At 35.3% G+C, this 14708-nt stretch overlaps 1 protein-coding gene across 4 annotated transcripts in view; it reads left to right on the forward strand.

The window, feature by feature from the left end:
* The window catches only part of SLC39A10 (solute carrier family 39 member 10), a 145122-nt gene that overhangs the window by 79291 nt on the left and 51123 nt on the right, over positions 1 to 14708 (forward strand). The window contains exon 1 of one of the 4 annotated variants that reach the window (XM_019838399.2): positions 5063 to 5630. The exons of the other annotated variants lie outside the window; for them this stretch is intronic. The gene's annotated coding sequence lies outside the window, so the exon portion shown is untranslated. Of the gene's footprint in view, positions 1 to 5062; positions 5631 to 14708 lie in introns of those variants that run through there. 4 annotated transcript variants of the gene reach the window in all.

Consider the following 14708-nt stretch of genomic DNA (forward strand, 5'->3'; position numbering starts at 1 on the left):
AATGTTTCAGTTTTGCATTAGTTGAAGGACTGCTTTATGTCTTTAACTCTGATAACTTGGTTACCCCCAGAATGAGATTTAATGGTCTCTACTGGGCCTTTGCCAAGGATAGTTATCCTATTGTTGTTACTTCTATGTAATAATCCATAGGTTTTTTTTTTTTCTGCCTCTCAACATTTTTTTTAGCTTAGAGTTACATGTGTACATCTTGTTTTCCCTGCCTGACTAAATTTCTGACTTGGGCACATATTCCATAACTTTCTGTCACATAATGCTCATGACACGTTATTCAGTGAATGCAAAGTTTGCTTATCAACCTCTTTAATCAAGTTTAAAGTTTTAATTGAATGTAACAAAATTTAAACTTCGTATTAGCCCAAGGAAATATTTTGGATAAAAATGTCATTCCTGGTCTCTGTAGTGCCTACTTCAATGGAAATGCCATGGGTTTTGCTTTTATCAAAAGGACATCAACACTAGTGCATTTTTTTTTTTTGTCACTAGTGCATTTTAAACTGATACAAGAGAAATTACCCAGTAGAAACTGGAAAGAAGTATAGGTATTCAAAACAGAAAGCTATCCTTTTTCCTTTATAACAAATTTTATAACCCTATAAAGTCATCTCTCATTATAGTATAATTCTCATTAAAAATATACTAACTTCAGCTTGGCGTTGACGTTAGAAGAATGCCCAGGCTGTCCCAACAGCTTGATGCTGCCGCCTAGTGTTTGATTTCCCTTGAAGTTTTCTTGAGTTTAGCTTCATCTTCCGAAATAAGATCTATTTAATTTAGAATTAGATTCCTTAGTGCTAGATTATATGCAGACTACCATGGGATTTCCTCCACCTGGTTAGTGTTGCTAATAAGATGGGCACAGTCATTTTGAATTGGTTAACTTGATTGCTTTTAGCTGCTAGTTTTACAAGACTGCAGCAAGTTTTGGGTGGAGGTAAAACTGTATAATGCCAGGTTTCCCTGCAAGAATAAATGTGGGGTTTTTAAAAAACAGGAGAAAGGTGTATGTTATAGGTGTATTTTTGAAGTTAGCTTTGTATATGAATAACAGCAATTTTATTCGTCTAATCTGGGTTTATGGTGTGAAAAGAGTAATAGAAAATTTTGTTTTCTGGCTTAATTTAGTCCCATTTAGCTTTGTACTGCCTTGACTGTACTGAAAATAAAATTTGAGAATATTAAACATATGGTGAGTGTTTTTTTTAAATTCAGGTTTATTTTGATCTATGATTTAGAATGATTTCTGAAAAATCTCAAGGATCTGTAATAACCACAACATTTCCTGTAGTCCTATAAGGTTTCAAATTAGACCAGTTACCAGTATTCTCAACTACTTTTTTCTTTTTCATTAATTTCTGTTTATAAGTTCTTTGAGTTGACCATGCAGTGATTTTTGAGTTTTTTCCAAAGTAAGCAAATGTATTCTCAATAAAAAAGTTACTACACTCAGAATATTCAAAAATGTACTCAGGTATGAAGGCAATTTACAACTTAAATTGTGAGGTGTTAAATAACAATAGCATTGAAATTATTTCCAACTGTTTAAGAAACCATACTTAATGTTTAGACATGTTAAAACAATTTATTCTATCAAATAGTGGTGTCAAATTTTATTTTTCTATTAAAATGGTTTTTTTGGTTGATAATACAGGGACTGGATATTTACTAGATTTTTAATACTTGATTTTTTTCATGTTAAAAGATGTTATTGGGGCACCTGGGTGGTTCTGTCTGTTGAGCGGCCAACTTTGGCTCAGGTCATGATCTCGCAGTCTGTGAGTTTGAGCCCCGCGTCGGGTTCTGTGCTGACAGCTCGGAGCCTGGAGCCTGCTTCAGATTCTGTGTCTCCCTATTTCTGCCCCTCCTGTGCTCATGCTCTGTCTCCCTCTCTCAAAAATAAGTAAACATTAAAAAAAAAATTAAAAAGATGTTATTAAAATGGGGTGGTGGTGGTGGTGGTGGGTGGCAGTGGTTACAGGTTATTAGTATAGGGATAAAACCTAACATATTCAAGTATTTAAATTATTTTAACTAAGAGTTAGTGGTAGATGATTTTATAATTAGCTAATTTTATGATTGTATTTTATAATTATTCATTATATTGTAGATCTTTTACTGCTGAAAGGGAGATAGGAGGTAATACTTGTCCTTGCATTAACATTTCTAACAGCCGTGTTTACACTTAATAATATGTACCCTACTTTTGGGGACCATCCATTCCATTCAAAAAAGAGGTTTTGGGGGATTAGAAAAGTGAATCAGAATGTTGTAGGAAGTATCTTTATCTTACTAATATAATAAGATTATGTCATGGGACCAGAAATAATAAGAATTACTATGAACTACATATCGAAGAGTTATTTTTAATCCTGTAGTGATTAAGACTTGTCCGCCATTGATCACTTCAGTTTCTAGATTTATTTTCATTCATACAGAAATTAGGAAACCTAAATGGTCTTCAGTTGTAGTAATCATGAAGCTGTATGTCCCACTGTCCCATTACTTTAATGTCTGTAAATAAAAAATAGTTTCAGTGCCATCACACCCATAAGCTTTTTTCTGATTTTTTCACTTTACATATTCTGTGAATTTTTGAATTTTTAAACTAGTGGTTTCCCCTACAGCTGTCTGCTGAATTTGTAATTAAAAAAAAATGTATAGATTAAGTCAAGTGTCAACAAGCTATGGCCCACGTACCAAATTAGCCTGCTTTTGTAAATTAAAGATTATTGGAAAACAGCCTCTTCATTCACTTACGTATTGTGTATGGCTGCTTTTGTGTCAAAATGGCAGAATCGTGTACTTAAGAGTCTGCACTGCCCGCAATACCTAAAATGTTAATTATTTGAATCGCTTTTTTAAGTCTGCCAGCCCCTGGATCCAGTTCTTAATGTTGTGTAATTATTTGATGTGTTGCTGTTATTTAAAATAGTTAAATTGTCCTAGAACCTATGTGACCTAAAAACTAGTAGGAAGCCAATTGAATAGAAATTTGTAGGTAATGATGTGAGTTCTCATGTGTTTTTCACCTAAATAGTACAAATGCTTTTTGTTTCTTGTCCTTGCCATGTTTCCTCTATATGAGGATTAGCGCCTTTCTTATGCTTGGCATTGGAATATGAAGCCTTTGGCCATCAACCTTGGGTTACCACCTAATTCTGTCAACCGTTTCTTAGGTAGCATCTCTCGCAGTTTACCTTCTCTAACTTAAAATTTAAAAGGTGATCGTGTCTTCCTTGTATCTCTTTCAGAACAGAAAATGTGCCGTACTGATTTTTATGCCTTAACTCCTTTTTCTCCTCTCCCCTCCTGCCTCTGATAAAGTAACTTTATTTATTGTATACTTACAGGCCTGTGAACAAATGTTTTGGTATAATAACTCTGAAGATGAATCAGTACTTTATTCTGATTATATGCAAAGAAGTATACTTTGTGCTATGTGGTGTTTTTTTTTTTTAATTTTATTTTGAGAGAGAGTGTGTGTGCTCACGTGCGTGTGCTAAGGAGTGGCAGAGAGAGAATCTTAAGCAGACTCTATGTCCAGTAGGGAGTCCCATGCAGGGCTGGATCCCATGACCCTGGGAACATGACCTGAGCCGAAGTCAAGAGACAGGTGCTCAACCAGTTGAGCCACGCAGGCACACCTGCGCTGTGTTGTAGAGGAATAGAACCTTTTGATGGAGGCAGCTGTGGAGAGATTGATTTTATATGCCTTATCAAGATATATAGAATAATATGAGTAGGTATTACATTATAAAACAATGAGATCAGTAAAACAATGTTAGAAAAACAGATCTTGTGTAATTGTAATGTTTATTACATGACTAAAATTATATAAAAAAGTAGAAAAATTAGGTAGTATAGATTCTGTATATTATAAAGTAGTGAGATCATGTTTTCCATTCTAGTGTATCTTTTTTAGTGTAGAATTTCAACTGACTTCATAACTTGTTAATGTTTGGAACACACTTTTTTTTTTAACATTTATTTATTAAAAAAAAATTTTTTTTTCAACGTTTTTATTTATTTTTGGGATAGAGAGAGACAGAGCATGAACGGGGGAGGGGCAGAGAGAGAGGGAGACACAGAATCGGAAACAGGCTCCAGGCTCTGAGCCATCAGCCCAGAGCCTGACGTGGGGCTCGAACTCCCGGACCGCGAGATCGTGACCTGGCTGAAGTCGGACGCTTAACCGACTGCGCCACCCAGGCGCCCCAACGTTTATTTATTTTTGAGACAGAGAGAGACAGAGCATGAACGGGGGAGGGTCAGAGAGAGGGAGACACAGAATCTGAAACAGGCTCCAGGCTCTGAGCTGTCAGCACAGAGCCCGACGCGGGGCTCGAACTCACGGACCACGAGATCATGACCTGAGCTGAAGTCAGCCGCTTAACCGACTGAGCCACCCAGGCGCCCCAAGGAACACACTTTTTAAGATGTTTGTTTTAAGTTAGGATACTCTAGTTATTTTCAAATGAAGTGCCAGTGTAAATAGAAAGTTTATTTTCAAGAAAATAATCATACCAATCTAATAAAAATGAGGAAGGAAGTCAGAAAGATCTGCTAAAATCAAATAACTGTAAGATTTTGGGAAAAAAGTGCTCTTTAAATTCAGTGTAGGGGTACCTGTGCCACTCAGTCAGTTAAGTGTCTGACTTCAACTCAGGCCGTGATCTCACGGTTCGTGGATTTGAGCCCCAAGTTGGGTTCTGTGCTGACAGCTCAGAGCCTGGAGCCTGCTTCAGATTCTGTGTCTCCCTCTCTCTCTCTGCCCCTCCCCTGCTCATGTTCTGTGTCTCAAAAATAAACCAACATTAAAAATATTTAAAAAAATAAATTCACTGTGATATGTAATTTACAATTTATAAAGCAAACATAGCTTTTCCTAGGAAGATTTTTGCCTAAATACAAGTACTTGAAAATTTATTGAAGATAAAATATAAACTTTCTTAGTTAACAAATAAGTATATGAATATTATATGTTAGTTCACTTGATGTTTTTTCCCTAAAAAAGAAACAAATTTAGGGGTCATGTTAATTTTAATTGTAGGTGTTTTTTTTTTAAAGAAGAAAATACTAAAAATAGGGAGAAAAAACTTCTTAAATTTTAGAAACCATTGAAGAAATTGAAAAAAATTCATAAGTTTCATTGCATGTATATGAAAACATCTATACAGGAAAGGGAAAACATTGTAATTAAACTAAAAAGACACTGCACAGACTGATGCTATTTTTTTGTAGAATATATGACCAAGTCATATTATTTAAAAGCTCGTATATGTTGGTAAGAATATTGAGACACCAGGAATAATTATAAAGTGTAGATAAAAATAAGGCAAAATTTTTTATTCCAAAATTAATAGTACCAAGTACTAAAGAGAATGCAATGATCATACTGCTGGTGGCAGTATAACCAAACTTAATTTCTCTAGAAACCAATTTGGAAATATGTAACAAGACCTGAAAAGTGTTAACATTTTTTTTGTAGTCTTTCCCTACATCTTGGAATTGCCCAAGCAAGTAACCAAAATTAATAGCACAAATTGAAATTATAATGATTGCGTATTGTGATTAAAACTCTACAAACAAATGCTTGTGAAGCTCTTGAAACTGTAAGTAATTCATTTTCTTCCACATGTGACAAAATGTGATTTTGTTAACAAAAGCTTAAGATTTATAATTGCTGGCTTTTATTTTTAGTTTTTTTTTTTCCTTTTTTCTTCTTCCCCAGTGAGTAATTGCAACTTGAGTGATTGCAATTCGGCTTATTTAAGCGTATTTTTAGTTTTATTCATTCAAAGTTTTATGTGAATATAAAGTATTAAATAGTCTCAGGATTTTAGGGAAAAGGATAAATAAATCAGTCCCTTGTCTTCCTTCTTTTACATTCTTCTGCCTAGAGAGACAAGGGACTTTTCGTTTCATTAGTTGATTATCTTGCTAATTCACTGCTATGTCTCCAATGTGTCCATTAATTCTTGTTGATTTTCAATTTAAGTCATTTGTTTAGTGAAGGATGAGGATTTAGCACTCTTCCTCCCCTCTATGTACCTTCTCCCATTTTCTATATCCCTGTTTTTTCAGTACAATTATCCTGTAATTTTGATTTAGAACATTTATGTTTTAATGACTATAAATTTTATAATACACAGCTATTACAATAAACTTATTTTTTCTTTTCTGCACAACTGTGTTTTCCTGGCATTAATACTTAATTTCTTTCTTTTTTTTTTTTCCTATGTGCCTGTATGTCACAAAATCTTTCTCAGCTCTGTATCTAAATGTAGCTTTGTAAGAAAGGGAATGTGCCCTAAGATGACTGTTTATAGAATGATTTGTAGTTTTCTTATATGTTGGACATTGTTAAACCTGATAATAAAGATGGATTGATAATTGATAATGAAATCGGTACTTTGCTACTAAAATTAATATCTTCAGTATTTGAATTACATTTTTGTTAAGATTTTATTAAATGACAGAACTGAATCTTCACTTTGTTCAACAATTAAAAGGACCTTGATGGCTTAAAATAACTAGAAGGACACCTAAAATCACACAGAAAGCTTCCATGGTGGGGATGAAATAGCCTGCGTTGTCAGCATCATTAAAACATGTTATAAAAAAATGTAAGAAAAAGTGTTGTAAAAAGATTGCCCTGGACATTCTGTGTTTTGTTTTATTTTTTATTATTTTTTTTTTTTGTTGTTGTTTTTTCCTCTGTCTTCATGGAAAGGAAGGATCATTTTATTGGCAGTGCTTATGGATAACAAGCTGGTGCAAAATAAAGGACATGTAACAGTGATACAAAGGAAGAGTCAAGATGAATGTGGTGATAAAAATTTGAGAGTGGCAATAACTATTCTTAGAATGAAGGCAACTGCCAGTGGTGATGAGTCAATTAGGTGTGTGTGCCTCATTCAGGTCCTAAGGTTAACACTCTACATCCTCTTCATGCTGCATGTTATGTTGGTTTATATGCATTTGGAGTGAAAGAGGTTGAAGTCCATTTACTTCAAGGGTAACTAAAATCATAAACATTTTAGTAGCTTCAAAAGGCATCACGGTATTTTGTGACTGGTAAAGGCCATTACATTTACTAACGTCAGATCAAATAATTGTTCTTTGTATTCACAAGCAGCAGAACAGACACAAGAGTATCATAGGTGGCTTTCAACAGCATGGTTCCAGGCTCCCTGTAATGAAAACTTGAAGAGCAGAGACTTGAGATAGACTTGTTTTGACATCAGTGAGAAAATGTAGGTTTGCACATGAATGCTTAAATACAATAAAGATGGGTTTGATATGTTGATGCTTGGTTTGGTACATTGAATGAAGGCTCAAATATTTTTTTTTTTTTAATTTTTAATGTTTATTTTTGAAAGAGAGTGTGAGTGGGGGAGGGGCAGAAAGAGAGAGAGACACAGAATCTGAAGCAGGCTCCAGGCTCTGAGGTGTCAGCACAGAGCCCAACATGGGACTCAAAGTCATGAACTGTGAGATCATGACTGGAGCAGAAGTCAGACGCTTAACTACTGAGCCACTCAGGCACTCCAAGGCTCAAATATTTTTATTCTTTCTCTCTTGGTAAAAGTTATTGAAATGGTAGCAGCACTGAATTATGCCCAAGCTCAATTATAGCATGCATCTAACTTTTTGTATGTATGAATCTTAGTGGAAATATCAAGAGATTGTTGGAACTGTGCTATTTTGGGAAGAGCTACATTGGCATTCCAAACTAAAACTATGGCATTAGTAGGTTAGGTATCTGGTGAAGGGAGGAATGAAAAACAAACCTTGAAGCTAGGACGATTTTGCTCTTCCTGTTGAGAACTCATTACTGAAATAGATTTATACCTTGAAAAGTTATTTTTTTCTTCTGCCTTGAAAAGTTTTGTGATGTCAATGAAACTGGTATGTTGTGATGATTCCTACTCAGGTACTAGTGAATTGGGTGCCTCTTGTAATCCAGAATTGGTCTTGGATGTACTAATGCTGCATGTGCTCTTGAATATTTTTGCACTTGATCTTAGCCAAAAGGCCGAGAAACGATTGAATATTTTTGATAGCACTCTTTAAAGGAATCAAAACAAAGGGACTTTTTCTCCCTGCTTATATACTTTATGAAAGTTAAGTGAAAGATACATAGAGTCACATCTAGTGGTTGTAACACTGTAGGTTAATAGGCTTAATTGTTTTACAAACTTATATATACTTGTTTTACAACCAATTTTATATGCATTAGTTCAATTGATGGATAAATGTAGGTGCTTTCCCCCATTTTGCAGATGAGAAACAGTGACAGTACTGGGATGAATTTAGAGCAAAGGTTTCTGGCCCCTGGTTCTTTACTGTGTACAAAAACATTATTCAACGGGAGCATAGCAGAAATGTGACTTAAAACTGGATCCTTGTTATATTACTCTTAATGCTACTTGCACTTAAATAGCATTTAACATCAGTGAAATGAAAAACGTTTAGAGGTCTTACCACTTAAAAAAAAATACACATTTTACTTGGTTGTCATAATTACTGTGAAATAGAACAGGAATTAATATCCCCACTCTAAAAGTTAAGTATTTGCCCAGCAACTCATAGCAAGTGAGTTGGCAGAGCCAGATCTCTATTTTTGACTCCTAGAGTAGTGTTTCTGCAGTATGCAAACAGTCTCATTGCTTCTCAGCCATTTTGTGTGTACTGCTGTTGAATCACAGAGGGAAACTAAATTGTTATCTGACTACCAGTATTGATAAAGATTAATAAAGTCATTCAGTGGTATAAGTGCCAGTTCATGTGATTTCAAGATAAAAATAAAACTAATTTCTGCCATTATTTAGAGAAGTCCTGTAATGAAACCTGTAAAAAAAAAAAAAAAAAATGAAGTCCTTTATGAAATTGAGATACCATGTACATTTATTAAGTGAATTTTCACATTGTTAACTTTAAAGCATGATAAATTTATATAATCCAGGTTGGGTGTTTTAGTGATTTTTCTTTTGTTTTCTCCTTCATCGATCTTCAAAATACCAATCTAGAGCATTGAAATGGCTAGTTTTAAAACCTTGCTAAGCAATTTATAGTATTTTTCTTATTATTTTGTGATTGTGTTGTGTGCGTATATATGAGAGAGCAAACTGAGATACAGACCAAAACTTTGGATTCTTTCATTTGGTTTTCATTTTTCTTTTAAAAAATACCAGCTTGAGTATTTTTTTTTTTTGAGTATTTTTTTTAAGTCAAATGTTGAGTGATCATACACAGGATATACTACATTAGTTGGCCTTTCCGGTAACAGCAACCTATTGTTGCCAATAGAATTATTTTAGTGTTTATTAGTTATTTTTCTTATGTCAAGCAATCATTTTGTTAACTAATCTATTGATCATCTTATTGACTTTGTAATATTAACTGTAAGTAATAGATAATTTGTTTTCCCTTTAAAAGTGTTCTGGTAATTATCTCAGTGTTCTCTACGTTATTTTAAAATATGCTGATGTTGTACAGAGTCCTAGACATTCAGGTTAGAGGACTATCACAAACTTGAACTATCACCTTGATCATGTTGTATATCTTCTCTGGGTCTTAGATTTCTGTGTGTAAAATAAGACTGTTTAGCTAGTATACTTAAATATCTTTTTATCTTAAACTTTCTATGGTTCTGTTATGTCTGTCTATATGAAATCAAGTTAATTGTCTTTAGACAAAATATCTATAGAAATATAATGTTAGCAATTAGTGTAATTTCAGAGTTTGTTCTTGATATAGGTGTTTTATTTAAAAATTTAAAAAATTGTAATTTGGCACTTTATTCAGGAAAAATTATAATTGAAAGCCTATAATTAAAGATGTTTGTAAGCTTTTATAAAAGAGCTTGGTATGGAGATTATCAGCCCTAATTACTTATGTTTCTTTTAAGTGTAGTCATATAGTGTTTTTTTTTTTAATATATGAAATTTATTGTCAAATTCGTTTCCATACAATACCCTAGTCATATAGTTTGTTAAGTAAGATCCTTTGGTTACCAATAATACCTTTTTTCTTTGTGGTTAAGAAATGGATTTTCTCTTAAATTATTTTTAAGTGCATGTGACACTGGTAAAATTAGGTCTATAGTTTAAGTTATGTAAGTATCAGTATATTGGTTTTGAAAATGTACTGTTATTATATAAGCTGTTACCATTGGGAAAATCAAGTGAACAGTGCATGGAAACTGAACTGTTTTTATAACCTATTCTCTTAAATTATTTTAAAATAAGTTAAAAAAAATTTGTCTCTGGAGATGGTTAAATATAGGTCTGTTTCTACAAGCTGTATATTGAGAATTTTACTAATTGGAAATTAAAATACACTTTTTTTTTAAGGTTTTATTTTTAAGTAAATTCTATAGCCAACATGGGGCTTGAACTCACAACCTCCATAGCAAGGGTTGTGCGCTCCACCCACTGAGCCAGCCAAGCACCCCTGAAGTATATAGTCTTTATATATACTTTACATAAGGATTTTAAAAAAGTATATATACTTTACATAAGGATTAAACATTGTTTTCTCTCAAATAAAACATACCTCCAGCAAAGTACCCAAATGTTAAGTATAAACTTTGACAAATTTTCATGAAGTGAACACACCCATGTAACCAGCACCTAAGAAATAGAGCATTAACAGCAGCCCAGAATTCCCCTCATGACTTCTCCCTGCCACTTCCCATACCGAATTGCAACCACTACCTTCACTAAATATATAGTTCTGACGCTAATGTTGAAATATTAGTGACTTTTACAGAAAAATATTGGTAGATCTCATTTTTATTTGCATTTAAAGCAAAATATTTCCATGAGAAATTGTATAATTGATTAGCACAGTGATTGTTATTTAATTGTGAATTAACCTGACCCTTACTGTAGAAATTATACAATGATGGAATATTTAAGTTTTTAACCAATGATATACTGGAAATCAGTAACAGAAGATGCAATGAAAATTGAACGTGTAATGGCAACTGCTCGTTGTTCAGAATCCATTCATCCTTTCTGGTGCAGTAGGATCATTCATAGATGTCTTACCCAGAAGGCTCGGGTAAACAACTAGATACATTTGCTGAAGTGGAAAACTAACACATTGTCAATGCACAGAAACTTAGAAAACTCCAAAACACACAAAAAAAGAGACAATAGAATATCTTGGCTTGGGCAAAGCTCAGTCCTACAAAGGCCAGTACTTAGGGTTGAATGATAAATGGACTTAGGCGACATATCCTCCATTCCTTCTTGACAGAAAGGATCCTCTTTTTGCTGTGGTTAGAAAAGGATCCTTAACCTCCATGGAATGCTTGAGAAACTCCTGGATAAGTTGTGGTTGAGGCTATATGTGCCAGTCTCCTTAGAGCTGATTGAGGCCATGTGACTAAGTTCTTGCTATTGGAGTATTAGAAGTGATACATGCAATGTCTGCTTCATTTGCTGCTAAAGAAAGTTCTGTACCTGGACTTCAATTTTTTCTGTTTTACTAATGATTGGAATAGCACTCATGTAAGGCTGATGCATCTGATTGATTGGAGTGGAGGTGCTCACAGACCTGGAGCAGTCATCTTGGACTGTTTTGTTGTTTTTTAATTTGTTTATTTGGGGCAGGGGGGGGGGCGGGTAGAGGCTTCAAGCAAGTGGGGAGAGGGGCAGAGAACAAGCAGGGAGGGAGAGAATCCTAAGCAGGCTCCACGCTGTCAGCACAGAGCCCAGCACGGCACTCAAGATCCCATGAACTGTGAGATCATGACTTAAGCCAAAATCAAGAGTTGGACGCTTAACCGGCTGAGCCATCCAGGTGCCCTGTCTTGGACTGTTTTTGACGGAGAAGTAAACTTGAGTGTTTCTTAAGCCATTGCCCTTTTGGGAGAGGTTCTTTGCAATAGCTGTTTGGTCTACGCTAACTAATTCATACTTCATCCAAATGACTTTCAAAGCACCCATTTGCTGTAGCAGTTCTGAACTAAAGTTGGAAAGTTTATGAATGATTTAAACACATAACACAGGTTTAAAATTACATGTCACTCATGTGCTTGCATTCCTATGATCTCTTACGTGTAAATAATTAGAGGAGTCAAGATATTTAGAATTCTTGGCAATAAATAGAGTACTATACATTTAAAACATGACAAATGAAAATTTAAATCTCAGACCATCTGGTTTTTGTGTTTTGTGTGAAACTGGTAACCAAAGAGTTAATGGGACTAGCAAGCACAGCTGCAGCTTTAACCCAGACCTTTTATTTTGTTTGTCTTTAAATATCCCTGACTCTCCTCTTTGAGGGAGGCAGATTTGAGCCTTCCTCTCTTGTTGCCTTGTCTCCTTGTTTGACTGCCTTTCAAATAAACCCTTTCCTGGCTGTATACTCAGTGTTGCAGTGATTGGCTTTGCTGTGCATTGGGCATATGAACTTGGGTTCAGTTACAAATTTGGCAAGCCAACCGGGCGCTCTTTGCCTCTGGTTTGTTGGTCCCCAGTCAGTAATAGAAGTCTGATGACAAGTCCAAGCAGCTGCCTTGGCTCTTTTTCCTGGGGACCATCCCCAGAGCCCCACCCCAACAGGGCACCATTGACTTTTGGTGCTCAATTTAGCCCTTGTGGCAAGGAAACCATTTTTGGTTTGGACGGATGTCTATTGGTAAGTGCTTCATGTGCCATGCTTGGCCTGTGAGCTTATTTCTTCCTTCTCTTTGGTTTGGCTTCGATTTCTTTCTCTCATTTGATTACCTCCAAGTAGGGAGTTTTGGTTCTCTTAACCTTTTCTTGCTTAAAGAATGGCTAACTAGGAAGTCATTTGGTTCCGTTGGTGAAGCCTTACTTTTGAGGAGGAACCAGTGCTCACAGAGGTGCTATGGACTTCATTTGGTTTGTTTGTTGCTGCAGCTTTTGGTATCTTTGGACAAAACTGGCCATATTCTAATTGGAAAATGGGAAATGACAATTCATTTCCCACATGTAGACCTTTGGGTTGTAGTCTCCAAAATTTGTCAATGTTTACTTACGAATCTATGGAAAGAAAAAAAATCATCTTTTTGTAACACTGCTTGGCCACAATATTTATTTGACTCCAGAGAAAATGATTAATTAATGGACCCATAAATTATAATACCATCTTCCAATTAGATTTGTTTTTTTTGTGTGTGGGTTTTTTATTTTAAGTTTATTTTGAGAGCAAGAGAGAGAGTACATAGGTGAAGGAGGGGCGGAGAGAGAGGGAGAGACTCCCAAGCAGGTTCCACATTGTCAGCATGGAGCCTCACTCGGGGTCAGTCCCATGAGCTGTGAGATCATGATCTGAGCCAAAACAAAGAGTTGGATGCTCAATGAGTCTTAATGTCGGAAGTACCCCATATTTGGAATTGGTTTTTCTATCTGTTAGAAATAAGTTTTTTAGATTTATGGTCTAAATTTTTAAACAGAGGTTTTTCTTTATCATCGAACTACCTACAAAAAATCCTCTGTATTTGCCTTTAGAATCTCGTTGCCACCTTGGCTAAATAGATAAGTTTTGTGATGATCTGTAATCCTATTTAAAAAACCAGTTTTTTAAAGTTTATTTTTGAGAGGTAAACAAAGTGCAAGCAGGGGAAGGGCAGAGAAAGAGGGAGACACAGAATCTGAAGCAGACTCCAGGCTCTGAGCTGTCAGCACAGAGCCCTACGGGGGGCTCAAACCCACGAACTGTGAGATCATGGCCTGAGCTGAAGTTGGTCACTTAACCGACTGAGCCACCCAGGTGCCCCAGATCTGTAATCCTATTTTAAGCGTCTTCTTTAAAACCTGATATTTCTATTTTCCCAAATTCAAGTAATTAACTCCCTTCCCTTCCCTTCCTTTCCCTTCCTTTCCTTTTTTCTTTTCTTTCAGAGAGAGTGAATGTGCCTGCGAGTAGGGGAGTGGGGGGCAGGGGAAGAGAGAGAAAGAGAGAGAGAGAGAGAGAGAGAGAGAAAGAAAGAAAGAAAGAATCCCAAGCAGGCTTCACACTCAGCACAGAGCCTGATGCAGGGCTCAGTCTCACAAACTGAGATTATGACCTGAGCTGGAATCAAGAGTCAGATGCTTAACTGACTGAGCCACCCAGGTGCCCCACCCCCCCAAATTCAACTTCTAAATGAAGTCTTTTTGACTAATGAGTCTAGTTTATTTGGTATATCAAATTACATGAGAAGCATTATCAAAGAAGATGATAAACCTTTTTAGGTTATATTGTATAGGTAAATGCTATAGTTGTTCCAGAAATTATGTAAAATTCCTAGTGAATGTTTTCATATATCCTCATATAATGTCATCACTTGTAATTTTAATTACCGAAGTGTCCCAGGATTTCCTTGTTAATTGCATTGTAATGACAAATACCTAATTTGTCATTACAATGGTTTAATCATAAAATTAAACCAAGAATTCCCAGAACTAGTGAGAAAACTGCATTGTTTTTTGTGGAGATGAGGGTGACTTTAGAGAGAAGTTATGTTTCAGTAGTGCACCTTGGTAGATGTTAGATTCCAGTTCTGATTAACTATCTTTGTTGTTTTCCTATAAAACTGGTCTGGATCCTGAATTCTTCTGTTTTTCTCAAATGTCTGGCTAGGACCCTCCAAACTAACATTTCTAATTTTCTCCTTTTCTCTTCACTTGGAATTATTGAGAACTAAAACTGCCCTTTTTTTCCGAAGC

Source organism: Felis catus, chromosome C1 (genome assembly GCF_018350175.1).
Source record: "Felis catus isolate Fca126 chromosome C1, F.catus_Fca126_mat1.0, whole genome shotgun sequence".
In the NCBI taxonomy this organism is placed as follows: Eukaryota; Metazoa; Chordata; class Mammalia; order Carnivora; family Felidae; genus Felis; species Felis catus.